Source organism: Lycorma delicatula, chromosome 4, assembly GCF_047948215.1.
Source record: "Lycorma delicatula isolate Av1 chromosome 4, ASM4794821v1, whole genome shotgun sequence".
NCBI lineage: Eukaryota > Metazoa > Arthropoda > Insecta > Hemiptera > Fulgoridae > Lycorma > Lycorma delicatula.
Genome location: NC_134458.1, coordinates 164,475,546 through 164,503,022, shown reverse-complemented (window position 1 = coordinate 164,503,022; position 27,477 = coordinate 164,475,546). Strand labels below are relative to the sequence as shown.

At 32.1% G+C, this 27,477-nt stretch overlaps 1 protein-coding gene across 1 annotated transcript in view; it reads right to left on the bottom strand.

Annotated features, from left to right (window-relative positions):
* Window positions 1-27,477, bottom strand: part of rdgB (retinal degeneration B) — a 256,093-nt gene that overhangs the window by 175,940 nt on the left and 52,676 nt on the right. Inside the window, exon 2 of the mRNA XM_075364651.1 lies at window positions 24,508-24,627. The gene's annotated coding sequence lies outside the window, so the exon portion shown is untranslated. The remainder of the gene's footprint in view (window positions 1-24,507; window positions 24,628-27,477) is intronic.

Genomic DNA, 27,477 nt, shown 5'->3' with positions numbered 1-27,477 from the left:
TTTTGCACGATATGCAAATGAATTAATTATCAAGCTATGCGGCCACGGTTTATTACAATATAGTTAGATATGACAAAAATTTATTAATATAAAAATAATAACAAATATTTTTTTTTTAAAACTGACCTCAAACATAGGTCCTCTGCAAGTGTAGATAATACCTCGGATTCATAGAATAAAGGTACACAAAAAACAAACCTGTGGATCGAGAAAATTGTAATGTAATAAGAAATTAAAACTTAAAAACAATTCTCATTGAATGGTAAAAAATTAACTGGTTAGTCAACACAAAATAGTTATTTTTCAAAACGAATAAAGGTAAAAATTTAATCACAATGAAATAACAATAAAAAACATATATATATATATATATATATATATATATATATTCCCACAAAATAATGAAAATAAATAAAAAAAGAACCGATATTAAAATATTTAGATATTAAACTATAACAAATACTACGATTAAAATGGATTACTAATAGTATTGAAGAGTAAAGCCGAACGACTGCGGTCTGTACCTTCCGAGCAAAAATCAATCTGAAATAGTCGTACTATTCAACCTTATTTTATGTCCTTAAAGAAATCCAATGTCAAACGCTTATATACATGCATTTAATACTGTGTACAAAGATAAACAGTACAACATACCGATGTGTTCACGGCAGACAAGTTCTGGGCAGATAATGAATTATGCAAACAAAAACCTAACTCGCTATCGTTAATAATATTATAATATCTAATTTACCCGTTACTATATAGATAGGTACGTCTATATTGTAGTTGATAAGAAATTTAAATAAAATATAAAATAAGTATCCTTATTCAGCCAACGCGCATGCGTGTAGAGAGAGATAGCGGGAGTGAGAGGGAAATAATCTTCGCTGAATTGTGATTAAGAACAATAATAATAATAATAATAATACTTAATCATAGCATTAAAAATACATTATTTATGTAGAAATTACTTCATTTTATTTTCGCTTTTATTATTAAAATCAATATTACGGTAAATTCTCGGAGATAAATTTTAAAAAATCAACAGTTTAACCTACTTTTAAATCCGGTAATGCCAATTAACCAGAAAATTTAAATACACAAGATGCACTTATTGGGTCTATAATATTTTTTGCCATAATCTAAAAACAAAACAAAATCATAAGACTTATTTAATTTGCTCACCAAATCTTTATCACAACCGTTCCTTGTGATAAATCTTTCAGAAAAATTGTAATAAATGAATTCAGAGGAACGGAGTCGAAACTATTTGAGTTTTCAACGCCTTAATAAAACGCTAAGATTGTCATTACGCTTTTTCAAAACAGAAAATTGTCTCTGAATTTTATTTTCAAAATTAGTAATCATTTTTTTTTACAGATTATTTAGGAGCAGGTATGACTAACTACATAGAACTGTATGAACAATTCCATCTTCAACTCAATGTAAAAAATGAAATCAAAACACAATCTGTCAAGCTGGAACTTTCAATCGATCATTTTCCTACTGCATGAAGTTTCTTTTATGTTTCAATATAAGACTTTTTTTCTACATAAAACTCTATGCTTAATCATATTTATGTTGGTTAATGTTTCTTGCAATCATTTATTTACTAGATCTCAACGAAAAAGATGTGATGAACAAAATCTAACACAACTTATTTTTAAATAGTATTCTTAATAGTGTTTCGTATCTTACAGAATTCATGCTGTAGAATTTGTTGTAGAATAAAAACAATATGTCTCGTTTAAAATGGGATCCTTATAGAAAATATTGAATCGACCAAGTAACCCGCATCGTTACTCGATTTATTATCAATCAAAATACACACGGGACTTTGACCCTACTTGACCGGTCCACCGAAAGAGATTGAAGCATCTAAAAAATATAATTTACATATAACATACTAATCTAAGGTTGGATAAAATAAAAATTTAACTCAAGAAAGATAGATTAGATATAATATGAACCCTATAAACCGGTCAAAGAGTGATAAACAATTACCTCCCATGAACTCAATGTAAGAGAGGAGGAGATAATCATTATAATGTTCTTAATACATAATTCAGATCAGGTAAAGGAACTAATAGGATCATACTAAACTTTTTTAAGTTGTTCAATGTATGTTTTTGAAAAATCAAGCCGTTTAAAAAAAAAAATCAAATACAGCGTATATACAGTAGAAGTCCATTAGTCCGGTATCCAACAGTCCGGAATGCCCGATAGTCCGGCATCGCTCCGGAAAATTGTGAAAATTTTGGTTTTCTCCAAAAGTGTGTCTTTAAAGCAAATAAAAACGCTCGAGAGCTATTCGGAAGTTTTCGGGGTAGTTCGGGATCATCCGGAAGCGCTCGGTATTGTTCGGAAACAATTAGCGGCCGGCTAGTCTCAGCTGTCACAACAAATTCAGGTGCAGTGCAGCTCCGTTAATCAATCACGAAGCGTCTTCGCCATTTTTTTGTGCGTTGTTGTTTTGTGTCCTTTCACATCGCAGTAAACGTAACTTTTGAAACTGTTTATAAAAAAAGTGATTTTTGTTCTAACTGTACAGTGACCATGTTTTCAAAACTTAAGCCTTCGAGTTCAAAAGGAGAGAAACGAAAACACGTAACACTGACTCTCAATTAGAAACTAGAAATCATCAAACGGCTAAAAAAAGGCGAGAATAGAAATGTTTTAATGAATGAGTTTAATATTGGCTCATCAACTATTTATGACATTAATAAACAAAAAGATGAACTAATGAAGTTTGCTTCTGAATCGGTAACAACTGAAAAATTGGCTTCTAGACAAACATTAAAAAAACCAAAACTGGAACAGCTAGATAGTGTATTGTTCAAATGGTTTAGTGCAGTACGTTCTGAAGGAAAGCCGGTAACAGGGCCAATTATTGATGAAAAGGCAAAGAAATTCGGCCAAGATTTAGGAGTTGCTGAAAGTGAATGTAATTATTCTGATGGTTGGCTCAGAAACTTTAAGTTTCGGCATGGAATTCGAAGACTTGATGTAACTGGAGAAACACTTTCAGCAAACCAAAACTCTGCAGAAAAATACAAAGACGAGTTTGAGAAAATCGTGGCTGATAATGATTTAACAACGCCAAACGCTAAATGCCAAAAGTCAAGAAAACAAAAAGACATTCGTGACTTTTTTAAATTTAAGTGAAATATGTTTTACAGTACGTGTACATACATTACATGAAATGTAAAATAAACTTTGTTGTATGTATTTGCATACTGTATTTGTAGTTTAATTATTAACCTAATTGTTCATATAATTACCGCCCGATAGACCGGAATTTTCGGTAGTCCGGCACCGAGCCGGTCCCGAACGTGCCGGATTATCGGACTTCTACTGTAATTAAGAAATAAATTTTTATTTCTTGTAATAAATGTTTATTTTAAAAATAAGTTTACATATTTTCTATATACGAAAAACATGAGTACTCCAAATATAAGTTCAAGGGCTGAAAGCGATCTTAAAGAACCGATTTCTATTTCTAAATAGAACGTTACATTCTAAAATTATTTCATTAACTTTATAAAGAGGTAAAACAATCCAACATAAAACTTGTTATTGACATATTCAAGGAAAAGGAAATGATGTCAGCTTCAGGAATGCGATACTACAGTAGAGCAACGTTCAGTTTATCACAGAACATTATTCATTAAGACAAAACACATTAGTCTGCTACCTACAAAAGTTACCTTTCGGTTTATCAAGAACTACTACTATGACGTCGTATATTCTGCGTTAAAATACGATCTGTTTGTTTCACATCAGAGTTCCGATCGTCCAACCTAAACGGAATTTAGAACATCGAATAACTGAATGCATTAGATCTCATGAAAATTTCTCGCGGGATGATTACAATCGCGTAAATAAATAGAAGAAAATAAAAATTAAATTTATTAAACAAAATTATAGAATTTTAAATTTAAATAGTTAAAAGGATTTTTTTAATGATTTTGAAAACTATGATGCGTCTTTCTTCCCTCCGGACCAATAAATGATTCAAAAATTAAAAAAAAAATATGCTCGTTTCAATTTTTACCTTTTTTACTTATTGAAGATTTATTTATAATTCGTTACATTTTATGACGATTTTTAATACTTTAAAAATGTAAACTTCGATAAACATACGCCAAACAAATTGCAACGAACGCTGTACGTGCTTAATCTCAACTGGAGTAATATTAATCAATATATTAATAAATTGACTTTAAAATGACTTCAACAAACTTCCAAAACGTCTTCTGTACGGAGCATGTAATTACAAAGATAAGAATTCGATTATCATCCAGTAGTTTTATATTTCTATTAACTGGATTTCATTACACTCGTCTCTACCGAGTCGACCGAATTGGGTCAGTAAACACTAACTTATCTGTAAATAATCTTGGATTTAGTTATAAAAAATGTAAGTAATAATTCGCGCTAAGTTATTCGATACGAATCAAGGCTACCTATACTTTCTACGATGATTTTGACATTTCTCCTCCACGAGCTGGGGGAAATTACTTAATGACCCAATATAAATTTTTTTTTAATAAAATTTATAAGTCACGTAGAAGTAGTGACATATAAATCAGCAGTCATATAAACACAGTAGACATATAAAAATTAAAAGTAAGAGGAGCGAGTTAAATGAAAAATAGGCGTAAATTAAATACATATTTCCTAATTATTCCTTTTCAAGTTAATGTCACCAAAAACACCTCCGACATGCATATCGGTTATCACCCGTTGATTCACTATAAACAAACTTTTGCTCCAGATTTATTTCAGATTTTAACCAAATTTATTTCCCCGAAGAACTATTATCTAGCTAAGCCGAAGGAGGGAACACCTCTGCCAAACTAACCTAACCATTCTACGGACCGTAACGACAATACGCTTTCTTTCTCAGAAGAACTTCACTTATGTCTTTCAAAATATCCTTAAACGGATTAGAACATGGATTTTAGTACAAATACCTATATTAGAATCTAATGTATACCGATTAACTGATACCACAATAAATAGTATTATAATACCGCTGTTCGTTTTAGTAATATTAAAACGTAAATGCAAGATATATTTTGTGAGGATAACTGTCGACATAACAAACATAACACTCGGAAATTAATCTAACGCAGATAGGTCGGTGACTGGTCGTGATGTATGAAATGTCAACGCCAGAAAACTAAAGGTCGGAACCAAAACTCTAACGAATTACAATTATTTTATAAACTACAACTCGATAAACTGTACTATTTACATAGAACACTGATTAAACAAAAGCAACATATTAAATAAACCCGTACCGTAAGCGCGCTTATTTCAGTCATCTGGTCTCCAATTCCAGTCTTCATATGCATATTTTCAATTTTATATCGATCAACATACATATCTTTTTCATCAAATTAAATGTGTCGTATGTCTAATATCATAATAACAGAATTAAAAAATCGACGTAAAATACTAAGAAGACGATTAAAAATCATTCGACTGTTGTTCCTTAATTAATTAGAGCTCTAGTCGCTAAAGTCTGGGTGCAGAATTTTAACGAAATTAAAGAAAAAATTTGAATTTTAAAGAAAAAATTTGGTTCGACGTTGAACCAAAAGCTTCCTGGTAAACAACGGAAAAAACAGACTTCGTAAGAGCTGCAATAATACGAAGTCCCTAACGGTCCCTCGACATCATTCGGTTTTTCACTCGACTTGTCGGACACCAGCGTAAGAAGGATTCTTCATAAATATTTACAAATGCATTCGTATAATATTAAAATATTACAGGCATTAAAGGACGCCGATCGAGCTAATCGTGTAACTTTTATCCGCCGATTTTTGGTACGGCTTCAACAAAAAGCTAACGGGTGATGCGCATTTACATTTCCGCTTTTTTGAATAAACAATACTTTCTGTACGGGCAATAAACAACCCGACTGAAACTCATTACATTGAACTTTATTTCTGTGTAAACCGTGATGTACAGGTAATCGTCTGTACGATGTGTGACCATATGATGTGCAATAGCATCCTGCAGAACGATCGAAGACAAGTAATGCAACCCCCGACAAGTAAGAGCGATTTATCTGAACGATTGAACATTTTTGATCTCCTTAAATAGCAGAAAATCTTGAACTTAATCACGGTTTCAAGAGGAGGGTGGAAGGACCGGTCAACATCAAGCGATCAATGAACGCGAAGTAAAATTGGTACAATGAACGCGACTAAGTTATCCCCAGACCCTGCAGTATTCCTCGGTCGCAAGATCTCCGGATCTAAAGGTATGCGGTTATTTCAAGCGGGGGAATTTAACGAGTAAGATATTCAGTGATCCACTCCCACGAAACGTCGAAGAAATCAAAGAAGACATTTCTTATCCCAATTACTGCGAATATATTAAGTCGTGTTAGGAAAATAGAAAACTCGACGAATGTATGAAACGAAACCGTAATATTCAGGATGTAATGTTCAGAACTTAGTACGTTTTACGGTTGCTTAAATGCTATTGAATAAATTGTTGGTTAGAAATAAAAGTTCCTTTTTAAATGTATTAAAAAAAAATTATTAAACTTTTAAAATCGCTTGTTTTATTGACTCGCCCGAGATCAATAGACAACTCATAATCTAATTCTAATAAATTTGAATTTTTATCGGGCTAAGCATTTTTCAAACGCTATAATATATCCCCGAAGAAAAGCCAATTAACAAAATTACTGTAATGTTTAAGCTTAATTGTCGCGTAATTACAAAAGTGAAAAAACAACTCGGCAAACGAAAGAAAACAACTGCATTTCTCAGCCGTATTAATTTTGTTATTGATCGTTGAAAAAATTCGTAGTATAACAAAAAAAATTGTTATCAATTTACATCCTTCTTTTATACATGCAATTACCGGCCTAAAGTACATTTAAGTCGGGGTTTGACTGGACGAATGAATAGAAAACATTTTTAAATATTAATAATAAAATTTATCATCACAATGTATATATAACCGTACTGATTCTAAAAAAAACATTCAAAAATGTCTAAATGGAAAAAGGGTTTGTTTTGGTTTTATTAATAAATACCGGTTGGATATTAGCAATTATTTTATCGCGTAAAGCTAAATTTCTGACGTCAGAAGATTATAAATGTCGATCGAATAAACCTATATCGAACAGCAGTCGCTTTATTTATTGACTGACCTGATATTATTTGTGTATTGGAAATATGTAACCGAGTGAACAAAGGGTATAAAATTAGAAAACAGTAATCAAAGCGGCTACTGCTTTATAATAGTCGATATTAGATTAGTTTATTTCATATTTAAACAAACATACTGTAGAATCCTTCGTACACTGAATTTTAAAAGTTTTCAAATTCTTTTTTATATCTATTGTAATCGAATTAATTAGCTTCGCTTAGTTTCATGAAGTAATTCTTACAGGAATAAAAACGCCAAATTTCAACTTTCTAATCGTTCGGGAAGAGAGAAAATTAGCCATGAAGAAGCAAGCAGTCGAGGCTTTAAAGTTATTATGATCAACCAGAGTATTAAGCCGCTCTCTATAAAGTAGTAAACCGAAACTGGATCTTCTTTTTCGTTTAAGCGCCCTAACCTTAGCGAAGGTTGGCGGTCCACATAGCCATCTCCGAACGGAACGTGATGCTGTAGCATAGAAAGCTTCCTCTGACGTGCAGTTGTACCATCTCCGAAATTCTTCAGCCAGGAATTCCTCCGCCTCCCAACAGATCTTTTACCCTGTATCTTCCCTTCAATGAGTTGTAACGACTGATATCTCTTGCCTCTCATAATTTGCTCTAGATATTGAGTATTTCTTTCCTTTAGCGTGAGCAGCAGTTATTTTGCTTCCTCATCCGACAAAGAACTTCGTCTTTAAAATTTTCAGCACCCAAGGTATTCGCAAGAAACAGCGAAACAGACGCATTTCAAAATCATCAATTCACTTCTCCACACTTAGATCAAGGATCCAGCTTTCGCATACATAAAGAAAAATGGAGAACACGTAACAACGAATTATTCGGATTCTCAGCTGCACACAAAGATCTGACCTTAAAAAGAGTTGCTTCATGTCAATAAATTACCTTCTAGCCTGCTCTAATCTAGATTTATCTCTCTCTTGCAATCATACTGCTCATCCAGCACAGTGCTCAAGTATTTTAAGAAGGATAGTTGCTCGATTTTAAGAATTCCGTAATTATTTCTATGCAGAATTTTTTACTTTCTATGGAATTACTAATCGGGGAATAAACATAACCGTTTTGTCCATTTGGGAATAGTTAAAAGGAAAACATAATTTTAATAATGATTTTTTCAAAAAAATGTTAAAGGTTACTTTTTAAATCTAGTTCCCATTAAAAATTACGCCATAAAATATAAGATAACTATGAAATTTATTTTTAAAACAATTTAATCTTTTTAGGGGAATATAAAAGAAACTTTTGTAATATGATTTACAAATAATATTGGCGTTATCATTCGTGGTAAATTATAAACTTCCATCACGAAAGGTTTAGAAAACAAATGGTTAAAAATCCTACTGAGGAATACAATAATTTTAATATTTTTTATACTTCTTGCGGTAGGTCTGAGTGGATTTCGAAAGCTGAAATAAAAAAAAATTATACAGAATTGTTAATGTATGTATTTATATTTTTAGCATTTTTTTTTAAATTGATTTTTTATGATTTTATCTTCTTAAGATGTAAGAAGGAAACAAATTCTCGGTCAGAAGTTACCTCTTCTGTTCTCGTCAACACTTTTAAATCCTTCTTTAACTTAACTCCTTATGCGCTAAATTAAATAACCTTACGGGTTAATTTTAGTCAATCTGGATTATTTTTGTTTGCTTTTATTTAGTCTCCTAAGGAATACCGGCCGAATTCCAGCATTCTACAACTAAGGAAACAGGAAAATTGAGATGACGATTCGATGAGGAATTACGAATTTAAAATAGAAAGCAAATCGATAAAATATATAGATACAAGAACAAGCTGTTACATTACTTTGTGTTTTTTTTTAAATTTACTGTAGTTAATTTTATATATATTTATATATCGTACAAATCACACGAAGAGTATAACAATAACCCACTTGTTGCACTGTTTATATTAAAATAAATATTTAAAGCAAATATTTAAATAATATTATAAAAATATCAGAAATTAAATAGTAAATAATATTTTAATCGATTTTACGCAACAATATTCTCTTTCACACATTATTTTTCTTTGTCTATTAAAAGCTATCATTAGATGAATAAAAAAAATAAACGGTGGGACGCCGATTATCCGAACGCTGATTTTACAGATGTGTAACTATCCGGACTGCTTACATCCGCGCTAGCAATTTAAAAAAAAATCTGATGTGGACATCACATGACTTCCTTGTACGCCTATTAAATTACATATACACATTTTTAAAAGTACATATAATATTATTTCATTAATAACTTCTGATATTTTATCATATATATATTTTTTATTGTTATTATTGAATTATTATTTATCTTAAAACTCTTTTTACAATGAGAGGTTAATATTTATTAATAAATCAATATATTTAAATTAAAAAAAGAAAGGTAAAAAAAAGGAGATGAAGTCTGATTTGAACCGATGTGCCTTCCCTTCTTTTGATCCAAACATTTCATTAATTAAAATTTCATTTGTCTATAACTCTGTAACCAACGAAAATAAGTACCAGTTATGGTATATCGTTGAAAAGCTCTCACTGAGGGCTTATCACTGCAGTAAAAAAAAGTCCAAAATCCAAATTTCTTTGAATTTTGGGCTTTTTTGGACACTTTTGGTTCAATAGATTCCAATCAAAAGGAGAGGTGCACAACTAGATACATACGTACGTATGTACAGACGTCACGCCGAATAATTTAACTTAATTTCTCTTCAATACGTAATATTGAAAAGAAATCTTTCAAGTTTTTCTTGAAAGAATTTTTTTTTTAATGACAATTTTATAAAACATTAGGAGTGAAAATTTTTGTAAATTCTGATTCTTATTTCTAATCATTGTAACTTATTACTTACTGTACGTTTTTTAAAAATATTGTACGTGTATTCTGAGTATTTTTTTTAATTTTACTGAAACTGATATATTTTTTATATTTTTGTTTTTTTATCGAGTGTGATATCCATTAAACATTAGAGTGATAAATAAAGTACGTATGATAAATCTTTTTAACTTTCGAACTATCCGGATTTTTTATTATTCGGATTCAACCTTGCAAAGGAGAATTGGCATTCCACGGTATGGTAAAACTCAATTTGGATAATTGGCGTTCCAGTGTATGTATTAAGGGGTCTCAGCGAGTACCGCCAAATTCTTAAAAGATTATAATTACAAATACGGTCTTTAAACGAGTAAACGATCCGGTTTCACTCATCAAACAGCAGATAAGATAAGTAAAACAATTTTTACAGAACCAATAACAAAAAATCGTATACTTTTACCTTAAATGAACACCCGCTCAGATCATTCGATCGTACAGCACACGTAACAAAATCGACATAATTTAAGTCGTTCAATATTAGGATGCGATCGTATCGCGATAACAAGTAGAGAGATACGTGATATTAAATTACTGTAAATAAGCTGCACGAATCGGTATGAAAAATTAATAAGACAGAAATACTAATCTACACAGTAATTTAATAAAAATATTATTTTATCGTATTAAAAAAAATGCAATTATAATAATAATACTTTAAATTCGTCGTCAGATTAAAATCTAACTATTAATTTACTGACCCTTACAACGGCGCTGACTAGGGAAAAGATATAAGAAAAAGTTGTAAAATTTTAGTCCAGAGCAGATTTGCTCAAAAGTTCAATGTCAATTACAAATATGATGATTTCTCAGTTAATAGAAAAGAAAACTGTAGAAAGCGCAGATTTTATTTTACGCAAAAGTAAATATGAATATTACGATAATACGATTCAAATAATTCACATTTATTATTGACAATAAAATGAGATAAAAGTAAAAATAACAGCTCAGAGGGAGGAGCGTAGCATGAGGATCCTGCATGCAACTGGGTGGTGAGACATTATTTCCATGACGTCACTGATCAAGCAGTCCCCCGGTTCTAATTACACCGAATTTATGAACTCTTATACCGGCCGACCAGAACCCTTGGAAAGTAGCCAGAACAATTCGTAATATATATTTTTTACTAGCGTTTATTTAAATACTTTATGTAATGTTTGTAAACCTGGTTAAACTAGTGATATTGACAATGCTGTTAAAGAAAAACTATTTTAAACAAATAAAACAATAAATAAAAATAAAAAATTAGGTAACTGCAAATAACATTTATACAATATATACATACATACGTACACACACGCACACACACACACAAGAGATCAATTAAGAAAATAACCGAATTTATCTTTTTAATATTAATTTGATGGGGACAGGGGGTCCTTGTCCCCTTCAAAATACTCCCCTTCCCTATTCACACACTTTTATCAGCAGTGTTTCTATTTCGTTCATTTGAAGTAGCCTTTAAGGTCTGTGACAAATTGTCCGTGCTTTAATGTCATCGATAGTCTCAAAACGGCTTACTTTCATTAATGACTTTAATTTCAGAAATAAAAAAAATCGTAAGGAGCAAGGTCTGGCGAGTAGGTAGGCTGAGGGAGACCAGTAATCTGATTTTTGGCACAAAACTTACGAATTGCCAAAGCTGAGTGTCTGGGCACGTTGTCGTTATGAAAGAACTATGAGTAGTTTCGCCACAACTCTGGTCTTTTTGCAGATTTTTTTCATGTAACCGTTTTAAAACGCCTTGATAGTATGCACGGTTTACTGTTTCACCTTGACGCAAGAATTAAAATGCACGATACCAATAAAATCGATAAAAACATAGAGCATCAATTTGACACTGGCTCGAGACTGACGTGCTTTCTTGGGGAGATCCTTTGCCGATCCATTGTGATGATTGAATTTTTGGCTCAATGTCGTAGCCGTAAACCCAGCGTTCGTCTCCTGTTATGATCCTTTGCATGAATATTTCATCGTCATCGACTTGTTCAAGAAGTTGCCGACAAACGTCCATTCGATGTTCTTTCTGCTGTTCGGTCATCAAACGAAGAACAGACTTTGCTGGAACTAGATGCACGTTCAATTTTTCAGTCAAAATGTCATGGCATGATCCTATTGAGATGCTAACCTCTTCTACAGTTCTCTGACAGTCAATCGGCGATTTCCACGCACCAAGTTGATTTTCTAAACGTGGGTGTCATCAGTTGAAATCAAATGCCTTCCTGGTCGAGGGTCATCTTCAATCGACTGACGACCACTTTTAAATCGTGAAAACCATTCGTAACAATGCTTATGACCCAGATCATCATCTCCGTATTTAGTAACGTTTCTGTGAAGGTTTTCTCACCAGTTTCACGCAAAATTTATATATACACATACATACACACGAGATGTGTTCAAAAGATATCCAACCTTGGCCCATAAAAACAAAAATACTTAAACCTATTTAGTTCAATGACTTGCCTCCTTCAAAGTACGCCCCTTCTGATATAACACATTTATGCCAGCGATGTTTCCATTGTTGGAAGAATTTTCAAAGTAATTTTTAGTGAACACCGTAAGTCCTCTTACCACATTTCCTTTGATCTCTTCTCTGTCTTCAAATATTTCTTTTAAGCGGAGTTTTAAGCTTAGGAAAGAGCGAAAACCCGTAGGAATCCACGGTCTAATGAGTAAAGTGTTGCTGAAATCATTCGATCTTATCTTTTTCCAAGAATCTCCGTATAAGTTGGTGCACGAGCTGGAGCGTTGTCGTGAAAATTTTTGAATCGCAATTTTCTTAAAGCTGCGGTCTGTTTCGTCGAACAGCATCTCTTGCCGACGAAGAACAATCGCGGAGTACTCTTTGTTGACATTTTTTCTGAGAAGCATACTCGTGATGAACCGTGCCTTGATAACAAAAAAAGACGGTCCGCATGACCTACATGCCTTGTGAAAATTCATCACGTCAATGCTGTAATTAATAATGGTATTACGATTTAAAAATATATAAACACAACCGCTGTAGTCTAGATCGTAATCATAACTTTAAAGTAACGGCTACTTGAAAACACAATAACAGTATAATTATTTCATACGATGTATTATAACAGGCTCTTAAATCTCAATGGAGCGACATCTTATCTCGCAAAGTGATCAAACAAACACGGTCATGGATCTCTGTCCATAGTTTTCTCGAACAGTGACATGTAAGTTTATTAACAATGGTAATTATGAAAATAGAAATTTATAGGAGCACTTGATGTAAAATAAATTTACTGTAATCGTATGTACAGCCGCGGGACAAAGCGGAACTGTTGACAACGAAGCATGAAAATGATTTTATAGGATAAACCGGCGGGATGCTAAGCCCCGCCTCCAAAACATTTCCATACCATACGCCCGGAAACGTATACTAATGCAATGAACGAATAGTAGCGATTTATTGTATAACGGAGAAGCTGTAGAAGCTACTAGGAATTTTACATCTGATCGCACCCTTTGTTATCCCTAAAACTCGTTTTGGTTTCTCAGAATTGTTTTAGTTTATTAAGCAAACCTTCATTTCAGAGAACATTTCCAATATATTAAAAAATTAGAATAAAGGTTCGCTTAGATAAAGGAAATTATATTACTTACATATTTAACGAAAAAATGATATTATTACAATTTTTTTTTATATAATTTAAATACCGTGCAGAAAATGTTATAAAACCACCACACAGTTTATAAATTATAGTATAACGCAGAGAATACAATACGAGTATTAACTGAAGCTCTTGAATAAGTAAATCTCGATCGGTTAGAATATGGAACAATATATAAAGGAGCGAGAAAGAAAAAAAGATGAAGAGTAAAAAAAAGGAGAGATCTCTTAAACATTCATTCTGAAACATTTATACTTCTCGTCAATCGACGACTCCACCTACATATCTTTCAATTAAACACAGGTCAACGATTCATTAATTACGTTCTCTTTGTTTTTTAACTTGATGCTTAGCGCAGTTACAGACTACACAGACGTAGTGTAAGGGTGAAAATAGGGTGGTGTACCGATTCAAATAAATTTCATCCGTTATATATTCCCCCCTTTTTCCAACCGCTGTATTTTCCATTATATTGCACACATAATACATAGTGTATCATATATCAGAATGTATTATGAAATACATAGAGTAATAAACACCCCCATTAGTATTATTACATTCGACTAATTCCTCTGACGTCAACGATTGTTTGAAAGAGAACAAAGAAAAAATGAACAGAAAAGAACGCAGGTCCGCTTAAAGGAAACAATTGTTAATAACCGATTACGTTGTAATAAAGCTTTTAAGAAAACGCAACCTTTTTTCATTTTTATTACTCGTAGATGGAACTTTACTAAAAAAAAAAGAAAGTTTTGAAAGGGGCAAGGGTTGAGAAAAATTGAAAGGGGCAATAAGTTAAAGACATTTCATTCACCTTTAATATGAATTTCTCCTAAAAATAATCGAAGATATTAAATTAGTGCATAAGCATAACAAAAAAAGATTTTTTGTCTCTCAAAAGTTGATTGTTCGAACCGCTTCATGAAGAACAGTTTCTTTCTTTTGTGGGGAGTTAAACTTTATTTGAAAATAACTTGTAAAAATTACGCATACAAAGTGAAAGTGAAAGTCTCATAATATCGTATAAAACGATTACTAAAAGATTAGTGTTTTCAGTATTTTAAAAACCGAGGTTCTCCTGTCGTTAAAATACCTAAAAAAAATGTTTCTGTATTTCAATAAGCATTTAAAAGACAAAATTACAACTTCTAAATTAAACTTAATAAAAATATACAATTATAATGTTTTTTTCCCGTAACAGATGTCTAAGGGAGAAAGAATTATTCGGAGTCGAGTAACACCAGTACAATTCAGCGGTTTATTTTAAACAGGGGTCACTTCAACATCCTTATTTACTCCTCAAAACAATTTTGAAAAGAATATTTGTTAAGGGATGATTTGCATGACAAGAATCATCCCAGAAAATTTAAATCTCTAAATAGATTTTAATATTTTTCTACAATAAAAAAAACACAGTTGGGATCTGCAATTATTTTTCGCATAAATCGGATGTGACTTATATTCGTTATTTTTATGTTTAATTACTGGCATGTAAAAAGAAAAAGGCGTAGTTACGAAACGGAATGCAAGGATAGCGGGAGATATCTGGTATCACCCGACTAATCGCAGAGCCCGTTTCAAAGTCCCTTGTGTCATTCTTTTTATCGTACGGGTAATTATTTATTTGGCGGCTATATTTTAATTCCACTTTTTATTTATGGACGGAATTTTTAATTGCGTTCCGATCCTTTAGACCAGATTGAAAAGATTTACCGGAACTGACCTCGGGAGACTAGCCGCGTGTGTTGGGATCACACACGCGGCTAGTCTCCCTTCAGTCCATCCGCTGAAGTCCTTTCGGTGCTAAAGCCTTCCGCCCTAGCAGGAATGCGCCTTTTGGGGACCCTAGTTGTTGCAAAATCCAATCTCACCGGAGGGAGTTGCCTGTGCTGGCAATGACATAATTGTAAGGGTTAGGAAAAAGGGATGGTTAGTGGGTGAAACAAAATTGAAAAGCTTTCCTTAGCTTGGACTGTCTTCATCATCACGCCTCAGCCGGATTCAGGCTAGGCCGGGTTCAATCCGTAGTAGTGCGTCGTTTTACTTACATGAAATGAAAATAAATAAAACCAAGAGCACGGTAGTAGGAGGGACAGTGAAAGAGTAAATATTAAATTGAACGTTGAAAAGATACGAGGTTTGGTAGAAAAGTAATGAGACTGGCAACTATGGGAGTGATCTGGCAACGATGCAGGCACAACTTGTGCGTCAGCCGCTCTTAGACGCTCAATGAAATTCAACCTCGTGCGGTAACTAATCCAAGAGAGCGTGAAATGATATTTTTGTAGTGCGTTACGAAAATGGAAAAGCAAAATTTGAAGCAATGACGTGTCATCAAATTTTGTGTTAAAGATGGTGAAGCCGTGAGTTTAACTTACGAGAAGTTGCAACAAGCCTTTTTGGAACATTCCTTATAAGGAGTACAAGTTTTTTCGGCGGTACGAAGCATTTTTGGACAGGAAGCAGTGGAAGACGAACCTCGCTCGGGGAGACCTTCAACATTGAAGACTGAGAAATATTTGGAAAGGCTGAGGTTTCTGCGAGATCAAACTGTCGAACAACACTGAGACTAATGAGTAGTGTGTTAAATTTGAATCGTTTTATCCTTCGTCAGATTTTAGCTCAAGATTTGGGAATGAGAAAGGTGTGTGCCAAATTGATACCAAAAATTATTTTTATTGAACAGAAAGACAATGGGAAGAATGTGTGCCTTGACCTTCTCGACAAAATCGAGAATGACCCAGGTTTCTTCAGTCGTGTGATCAATAGTGATGAATCATGAATTTTCGATTACGATTCAGGAAGAAAATGTCAAAGTCAAGAGTAGCACTTTGACACTTCTACAATTCTCCTCGACCAAAGAAAGGTTGAATGAGCAAATCAACAATCAAATTCATGCTGATTTGTTCTTTTTGTCAGTACGGGGATCGTTCACAAAGAATTTGTACCCCAAGAACAAACTTTCAATAAAGCTTTTTACAAAGAAAGGCTCAGAAAAAGGATGCATCGAGTCAGGCTGGGCATTCGAACACTCGGATGGTCCACCGTGACAACGCCCTCTGTTACACGGCCATTTTCGTCAACCTACTTTTGACGAAGAAAGGGATTCCAGTGACTCTTCAGCCCCTCCTCTTCGTCTGATCTTAGTCTGTGTGACTGTTTTTGTTCCCCAGGATCAAAACCAATTTGAAAGGACATCATTTTGGTGTTGTCGAAAACATTCAAAGAAGCGTAACAAAGGAGTGAAGACAATTCCAGTTGAAACCTTCCAGCATTATTTCGAAGAATTGAAAACTCCTCCGCCGATACTTAGCTGTCCAAGACTACCTTGAAAGTATATTTTTATACACTGATGTATAAAAATAAAATAAAATTTTAAAAAAATCAGTCTCAGTACTTTTCTCCCACACCTCGTACAGTGACTATATCGATTCGAATATGTAGAAATCATATGCTTTATACTTGAACAACAAAGATTCAATAAGTTCAATATGCTTGAACAACTAAAGTAAGAATTACACAGAGGATTACGCCTGCCAAATATAGTTGTAGCCTGTTGGCCTAACGGTAGTCAACTTTGTCCTTGCGATGTTAATAAATAAATTTTTATTTAATAAATTAATAATTCTTTATTCATAAAAATACTTTTATAGATTACGTAAATATAAGATAAATTATAAATTAAAAAAACAAATTATAAGATAAAAAACAGACGAGTTTAAAGTTCATATTAATTATTTAAATACAAATACATGAAAAAATGTTAAGGTAAAATAATTAACATTAAGTGTAAAAAATTAAAATTACAACAAAACAATTCAAGATTCAGAAGACCGTATTGAAAATTATTGTGATCAAGTAACATGTACAAGTTGAATGAGATGCAGATAAAGCGAGTATTTTGTTTTGAATTAGTATTATTTAAAATTTATCAACAAGATAATATTGTTCCCATTACAGAATATCTTTTAATTGTATTTTAAATACATTTGGCGGAAAGATTTTTCAAATGGTTTGGCAATTCGTTAAAAATGGTAATAGTAATAGAAGTGTAATGTAGCCGTGTCTCGAAAGCCGAAGTACTGTGTTAAGTTATGTAAAAACAGTTCCGTTATCTGTTTTGGTAAAGGTGGATATTGTTATTTTCTAAGAATACGTGACATAAGTGCCCATTCTTTTTAACAAAGATTGTACAATCTTGTATAATATACATAAATCAATGTATAAATCTTGTATAATATATAATTAATCTGGTATATAATCATGAATATAAACAAAGATAAGTAAACAAGGATATTTAATTTCGTAAATAAAGCTTTACACGACTGATACTTATGGGCGTCAGATAATGATTTGGCAGCCAAGTTCTGTATCTTAAAAATTTATTCAGACTTTTTGGGGGAGCCAAAGAGATGATGTTATATTTTATACGAGAATATATGCAGGCGTAATAAATATTTAATAACGATGATAAGCTTAAGAGCAAAACAGTACGGCTTGATTTTATTATAAGCGAAATCAATTTGATCTTCCCATGAAAACTTATCTTATAAAACACACAGAAAGTCTGCTTTTTGGGCAATAAAATTACTATCGTTATCATCAAAGGAAATCTCATCCACGCGATCACCAACGTTAAGTCTACTCGTCACACAATGCGACGGTTTTTCTACATTTAATGCTAGATGGTAACAATCCATCCAATTCATAATCCTTTGAGCTCCTATCGTACAATGTTAAATCCTTTTAAATAATTATCTTCAGATACAGATACAGTTGTATCGCCTGTGAAAAGAGTTACAATGAATGGTTCAAGATTTTGAAGCAAGTAATAAACTACAAAAAAAAGCAACGGACTGAGAATACTTCCTGAGGCGCTCGGTGTTCTACATCTTGAAGTGAGAACCTTAATTTTACACGTCTATTCTTATCAAAAGACGAAATTTCAACAACTTATTTACGATCGGTAATGTATGACTTTAACCAACTGTAAGCAGCCTTCTTTGATATCGTAGCTACTAAGTTTTTCATCAATAAAAACTGTGTAACTAAATTAAATGCTGTACTGAATCGCAAAAAAACTGAAAATGTTATCTTTTTTTTAATCTAAGTAATATTCCCAAAACTGGAAAATGGCTATGTCAGTAGACAACCTTTTCCTAAGACCACGCTGAAAGTTTGTTAATATAAGCTTGATATGGTTTTGAAGAAGAGTTAAAAGTCGAATTTTCATAATCTTTTTAAATATTTGAAAAAATACGGATAATAACGAAATCGGCTAACAACTTTTAAATTAATTTTTTTTCTGAACGCACAAAATTTTGTCATTTTCAGCGCCCGGATACGATACTTATACATTAAACTTACAAATACTGAAAAGAAAGAATTAAAAATTAATTTAAAAAACTAAACAGTAATATAAAAACTCAGCATAGTTGGATAATCCCATGACGTATGTTAAAAGCAAAATAAAACCACAATTAAATACAAAAATTAAAATTAACACAAAAGAAGAAAAGTACTACTCGGCATACGCCAAATAGTATAAACAGACGAAAAAGATTACATGAATAATAAAACTTTTAAACAAAAAAATTTGCAAATCCGTTTACAAATCTAAGACATTCGATAACATCATTGCATTCTTGCCTAAGATATTTCTCATGTTAACCCCTTTCTTTATTTCCTGTTTAGCCTCCGGGAATTACAGTTCAGGTATTACTTCAGAGGATGAATGAGGATGATATGTATGAGTGTAGTCTTGTACAGTCTCAACTTGTTAGTCCCTAGTTTAAACTTGCGACGTTATGCCGCATGACAGACACAATCCACAAGCATGTTGTAAAGTTAGTTGGCAGTCGCAGCGAGCTCGACAAACGGGTGCATCTGTTTGAGTTATCATATATACATGAGTGAGCCTAGTGTGCCCTATTTGCAAACTGCAAATAATAACCTCCTCTCGAGATTATTCCTGCATGAGGAGCTCCACGGTGACACAGTGTTCTTAACTGGACGAAATTTATCGCTGATTTTAGCATTCCATTCACTTTGCCAAGCGTCACAGAAAAAAATTGTCTGTTTTCTCTTCAGAAACAACGCGATAAGTGAAAGGAGGCTGGAAACTAGCTTCTTTTTTCACACTATCACTGGGCTCATTGCCTGAAATTTTGTAAATTAAGTATGGAACCTTTCTTAAGGAAGGAAATAATCCTTAAGTAGATAGACCCCTCCGTTCGTAACCAAATAAACTATAAAAATTCATCGATATTAAGCAAAAAGAACAGAATCGAACCATTTAAAGGTGAAATAAAATCGTAATCGGTATGTACAGTGACAGAAATGTATAAACAAATCCATTACTTTTCAAATATTTTCATCAGCAGTTCTACTTTCGCGTCTAGATAGCGCTATAGCAAAGCTACAGTTCTAGAAGGGAAAGTATTGTAATCGGTCCAATTTAGGTATATGCTGTTTTCACCGGATCTTGACGTTTTTATCGGCTAAATGTTAAAAAGTGGCATTCTTAAGGAAAAAAGGATGGTGACAATTTACAGATAACCGAATTAGTTTACGCAAAATAATTGCTGATTTCGACATTATTTCATTCTTGACTTTTTTTTCTTTGCAGTTCAAATATACGCGTAATTTTCCTTACAGGGGCATCTAACTGTACGGACAACTGAACAAATTTATTTCTTTTTTAACTACAAGTCTTAAATACACGTGTTAATAATTATGCTTTAGTAAGTTTCTATTTTTGTAATCTAAGTTTTTATAAAATAAATGACCTGTTATCGATGTATCAAAGACAAAGGTACAAATTTTTCTAACTTTCTAAATTTTAGCCTTTCTAAATCAAGTGAATTATCATTATTTTTTTACAATTATAATATTATTATAATATTAAATAACATGCGGCGTAAGTAATAATATATACCTACAACTAGCGATTAACTGAACGATATCAGTCGGTCAAGGTTTAAAACGAGATCGAGTACACAAAGAAACAACCGTCTAGGATTAAAAGTAAACATACGATATTTAAACATCTAAAACCAAGCGCTGAGCATAAAGAAATTCATCTACATATATATAAGCAGGTAATGTAGTAGAAAAAAAGGTTATTGTGAAATAAAAGACTTTCTGCTTTACAACATTTTTATACACGATACTTTTTCAGTTTTTATGATACAAAAATATTTACAGACGCATGCATGATAATTCATCACAATCTTTATGCATAATACACACACTAACCTTTTGAAAATAAAAATATAAATAAATTACCGACGAAAAAAATTAATAATATATTCTATAAATACAATTTCCGAATTCGAACAGTATCATAACCGCAAATTAATATAGTAAACATTCAAAAATTCAGCATCGTTCAAGTTTAGAAGCTCAGTAATCCGAAATGCAATCCGTAAAAATTGAAAATTAATTAAAAAAATAAATCACATTACAACGTAACGATAAAGATATGAGAGAATATAACTGAAATGCGGATAACGAATATAATTTAAAGGTAACAAGTCTTGAAGTACGATAAGAAAATACAAACCGATAAATTGAAGGTCAGAATCAATAAAAGAATATCGATTTCTCCTAATTTTTTTTCATTCGAATATAAAATAGGAATGAAAATATTATGTCGGCGCGCCATTTTACACTTTTAAATAATAACAGAAGCTTAAACTTATTTATTACTTTAAAAAAATCAGTTTTATACATTCGATGACCGCCTGTCTACCTAATTATCCATTTACCTACGTAGTTGCAGTTATATTTTAATGCGTTAGCAAAAGTATGAGATATAGTAAATTTATAAAATAAACAAAATACACATAAACGGAAAGATTTTAAGAAAAGATAAGTCTATAATAATTTGACATAGAGCCGTATTAGTGATACGTCCGACTGGCGATACGGGATCAAGAGAAAGAATAAAATGTGTAGGTTTATGGATTTCTCCAAATTACTTTTTATTTTAATATTTCTAAAAAATAACGATAACACTTTCGTACGGATAGTGTTAAAGTGCGATCGAGGAGATAATTTTTTTAAATCTTTCTGCTAATTTAAAACATTCACTAATATGATTGAAAGAAAATCAATGAAATACAAAACTACATATCCCGACTTTTACTCAATAGACCTATTCAAATCTAATCATTAAAAAGAAAAAGCGGCAAAGGATTTTCCTGCTATTGTTCCTTACGTTCAACAAAATTTAAAAATGAAAATAATACAATAAAATTAAATTTTTACGTACAATTTATTTAATTTTACATAAAAATTGTAAATATCATTATTCGGCTAACGAATGCAAAAATCAAACAATATTTAGCGATATAAAATTAACAATTTCATTAAATTAAGTAAATTGAAATAAAAATTGTAAATATTAATATTAGGATTTCTTTTGTCTGGACAGCTACAGGAAGCCGATTTGATCAGATTGCGAAAAGATCAAAATGTGCATCAAAAATAAATTCTTAATAAAATATTTTGGGTCCAGTCAACTCCCTTCAGCAAATCACGTTTTAATCAACAAAAAAAATTATATTGTATTTAGAATACAATTTTTGAAAAGAACAACAACAAGAAGAATACAAACTTTTTAATAAAAACATTTGGGTTCATTTGCTAAACAGCATCTTCATACAACATTTTTAATAACAGACACAACTTGCATTAAAACTCTCAGTAATTATAAAAAAAAGACAAATACTTTTAAATCTTAAGTCGGGTCCCATAGAACCCTCTTTTTTTAAAAAGTTAAATAACGTTATATTTCTGAATCGGCGTTATTCAACAAGGATAAAAAATTATGGTTTACTAAAAAAAGAATGGGTACCGCGATGACCTCTTGTCCTCTCAGAAATAATATTGCAAATCCGACCGTTCCTGATTCCGACTTTCTAAAAATTTTAGAATACTTCATCGTACTAAAGCTGAATTTCCTACGACCGCTATAGAAAAATTCAAAATGGTGAAAACTTCCTCTTCACGTTCTTAGTTTGGTCAGAGATTTAATGCCATTAGTACCCCGCATACAAATGTTTTTAGCCGTTTTAAAAAAAATATATACTGAGCCAGTCCAAAGACATTAATCACAACATTTATGTTTTTAGGACTAACGGGGTTTTGAAACGTGAATATTTTCAAAAACTCCGATACCCAATACTCTGACAGTTCGCTGTTCTTTCCCTTCATAGCTATGCTACGCCAACATCAATACAGCTATAACCGGGAAAGTAAATAAAAAACTAAACATGTTACGTAATGACACGAAATGATAATATTTTACGAAAGAAAGCCTTAGATAGAATTAGAAGGATTATTCAATACGACCTATCAGAGGCCGGAATATCATTACACTGAGAATTGATGTATAGATTTAAGCCCGTATTATTTTACTCAAATATTTAATCTGGAAGGAAACATTATTTCAGCGCGAATGGTGACAGAATAAAGAAAATTTGTGAAAGTTTTACCGACAATGAAAGTGAAGAACTGACAACACAGCTGTAGGAATTATCATCATGCGGCTAAAGCCGCGTTCCGGTAAAGTCCTACAACGGTGGGTTGTTTATAATCCACCGGCTTACACAAACATCTTAATTTATCATTTTATTTAAACACAATATTTCTTCGTTTATTTAATTCAATGATTCTAATTAAAGCGCGCGCACATACCGCCGTATTTAGTTCGCGCGGGTGTGGCGGTACTAGCGGCAACAGTCGGCACTAACTAAACTAATGTAATTTCACGACTTACATAAAATAAATTTCGCTTGCACGGTCGGCAGGGTGGTGTAGCCGTGAGGCTTAACGCCTCAGGTACCGAGTCGACCGGGCGATCGAGTTCGAGACCCGGCCAGACCGGGTTACTTTTTTACACTTATGTTACACACTTAATATTATTAATTTGTTTAATTCTACCGCTCATCTGTGAAGTTACAACTAACAGACGACTACAATAACATTTTTTTTTTGGGAGGGTGCGAATTTGCAAATATTGTTATCTTTTAATCGTTAACAAATGTGCCTAAGAAAAATATGATCTTAATTTGGCGAAATCTCTAGATAGTAAAAATGACCTTGCTCTACCGCCTCACCCCCTTGACCTCTTAAGTTGAAAATTGAATGGGATCAATGCCCCATATATAGAAGTACTCTGACCAAGTTTGGTCAAAATCGGTCCAGTAGTTCTGGATATATACGGTGATTTAGAGGCAACTCCGAACAAACACACGTACATATGAACATAAACGTCCGGAGAATTTCCACCCGGTTTTTTTTTATTTCTTAGGTGTCAAAACGTCAAGATCCGGTGAATACAGCATACGCCCAAACAGGACCGATTACAATACTTTCCCTTCTATAGCAGAGCTTTCTATAGCGCTATCTAGACAGGAAAGTAAAAAGTGAACCGTAAATAATTTTAATAGAATGACATTTTATAGGTATAAATCGGTTAAATTAATGGCCTATTCTTAATAATCCTAAGCTAGCACTGTGACATGATAATACTGCTCGACAGTAACTCGGGCTTATCCAGTCGTTATGACATGAAATTATATTCAAATAAAATATAGGCACGTAAATATACAAATGCAATTAATGTAGTTAAAAAACTTTTAATAAATAAAAAAAAACTTTTTTCTGTTACTGTTGTAAATATTCTGTATCGTGAAAATACATTCGATTTTGTAGACTATCGAAACTAAACTTCAAATCTTTAAGATTTATTCGAGTACGAATAACGGATCGTATAAATTTAAATACACTTAAAATGAAATAAAAAATAGTACTCACGTATAATAAAAATGACAATCGTGGTAATAGACTCGGATCACCTTCTATTTTCATTAGGAGATATCCGTGCTCCACAACGCATTACCTCCAACATATTTCATGATCTCAAATGACCTTCGCCTGTACAAAAAGGAAGCGAATCAATAATCAATATTTCAATAAAACTTAAATGAATTTTAAATATAATAAAAACACGCTTTATCATTCAAATCAATATCGCAGTATTACTTCACGTAATAAAAAAATCATAGAATTTCTCTTATAATGAAATAAAACAATAGAACACAAACGTAAGAATATAATACTTTAATACAAAAGCGTGCCTTAAGCACGTTAAGCGTGCTTAACAGTATAAAATAAAATAACTTTTTTCCTATCGGTAGTTAAATAATGCAGACAATATAAAGTATTAAAACAATATAAAATCTGTTGTAATCCGTTCTGTACAGCGTAACTAAACTCCCTGAGAATCTCGTATTATTGACGTAAAAAGTAGATATAACACACTTCAAAAGTAAAATATTCAAATATAAACAAAACTGATTAAAGGATAATAAATAAAATACTTTTTCCTTATTAATATCTACGTTATTTATATTCTATTAAATTTAATCAATTTCTACCTATTTATCATAAGTTTAATTTTCCTGCTTTATAGTTATTCTATTCTATACGGCCTTACATCACACAATATGTACTAGTACACAATAAGTATTTTAATACTTTTAACATTCAAATTTTGCAAGTTGGGATTTTTGCAGATTTCACGAACCTTCTCTAACCAAAAAGTCTGATGTGGACATCACACGACTTCCTTGTACGCCTATTAAATTACATATACACATTTTTTTTTTTTTTTTAATGAAAGTGCTTAATATTTTATTTCATTAATAACTTTTCATAATTTTTTTTATAGTTATTATTGAATTATTATTTATCGTAAAAGTTTTTTTTTTTTTTACAATTTGAGGTTAATAATTATCAAAAAATCAATATATTTAAATTAAAAAAAAAAAGTTAAAAAAAAGGATATGAAGTCTGATTCGAACCGATGTGCCTTCCCTTATAATATCCAAATATTTCATTAATTAAAATTTCATTTGACTATAACTTTGGACCGATGAAAATAAGTACCACTTAATGACAAATAGTTGAAAAGCTCTCAATGAGGGCTTATTACTGCAATTAAGAAAAAGTCCAAAATCCAAATATGTTTGAATTTTGGGCTTTTTTGGACACTTTTGGTGGTCGATTGCAATCAAAAGGGAAGGTACACAACTATATGTTACAACAGTCCTAAATCCAAAATTTTAACATCCTACGGCTAATCGTTTTTGAGTTATACGAGATACGTACAGACGTCACGCCGAAACTAGTCAAAATGGATTCAGGGATGGTCAAAATGGATATTTCCGTTGAAATTTCAAAACCAAAATTTTCACGATCACAATACTTCCTTTACTTCGTACAAGGAAGTAAAAACACAATTTTACCATTTGAAAAATTCAGGAAGGACGTATGTAGGACTGTTTTCGTTCGATACCTCCAAACAAGATGAATAAAATTTAGCACGTGATTTCTGAGTATGGCATTAATGCCGTTAAGTTTTGGTCATAATCGGTCAAAAGGATAGGGGGATAACGTTTTAGGGTAGGAGTAGCTAACTCTAATGATGTTTTGTCTTATTCAAACTCCCATAAAGCTGTCGGTAAGCACACTTACCCAAATACATGTCAAATAAGACTTATCAGAAACTATTGGTAGGTGAAACAGAGTTAGCCCACTGGTTTAGTCTAGTGGTGAATTCGTCATCGCAAATCAGCTGATTTAGAAGTCAAGAGTTCTAAGGTTCAAATCCTAGTAAAGGCAGTTTCTTTTATACGGATTTGAGTACTAGATTGTGGATACTGGTGTTCTTTGGTGGTTGGGTTTCAATTAACCACACATCTCAGGAATGGTCGACCTGAGACTGCACAACACTGCATTTCATTTACATTCATACATATCATCCTCTGAAGCAATAACTTATGGCGGTTCCAGAGTCTAAACAGATTAAATGAGATGAGGTGAAACAAGAGTTAAATATATCGATATCATATATAATTGAGATCATAGAAAAGGACATTAATTTCAAAGTGAAACTGCGTCTGATTCTTTATAATTATTTCAAAAACCTTATTTATTTTTTAACTAAAAAAATAAATTTTCAGGTACGGGAAGGATGTCCCCTTCATATCGTAGAATGTTTTAGATATTAGCTACTCGTGAACAATTCTTTTAAAAGAAGATAAATTTAAAATGTTTACCTTTCGGGTAGTTTATCAAAACATTTGAGCCTCTTAAATGGTAGTTTTTTGTTATTTATTTCTAACTAATTTATAATAGGGCATTTAAACATTCGATTTATTTCTGAAGTTATGACCATCCGAACTATTACTATTACTTTTAAAGTAAATTAAATTATCATATATTGCGCGCGCGCGCGCACACACATACACACACACACGCACGCACAGAGAGAAAGAGAGAGATTTAACAATAAAAGGTGATGATTCTATAAAACTAAAATAAAGGTCTGCAAAAGCTGACAACATCACTGTTAATTCTTAGTTTCTTTCTTTTTTTTTTTGAAGAATACATTCCTCGCCATGGCTTAAATCATCAATCGCAAACATTTTACGCTTCCGTAAAATGTAAAAAAAGCTTCCTTGCAACAGTTTCTGTTGGCTATACCACATCGGTTTTTATATAGATAAATCCTTAATAGATAAGGCATTATTTACAAATATAAGAATATAATTTAAGATTTGTGTCTTGCTTTCATCGAGGAATACAATATTACTTAAAAACCGCATCCTAAGTTCTTCTAGAAATCGGGCAGACTCCGCGAAAAACAGATTTCAAGTTGAAATATCGATTAAAGTTGTGTTATCAGAATAAACTACCGATTTACATGAAACATTAAATCGT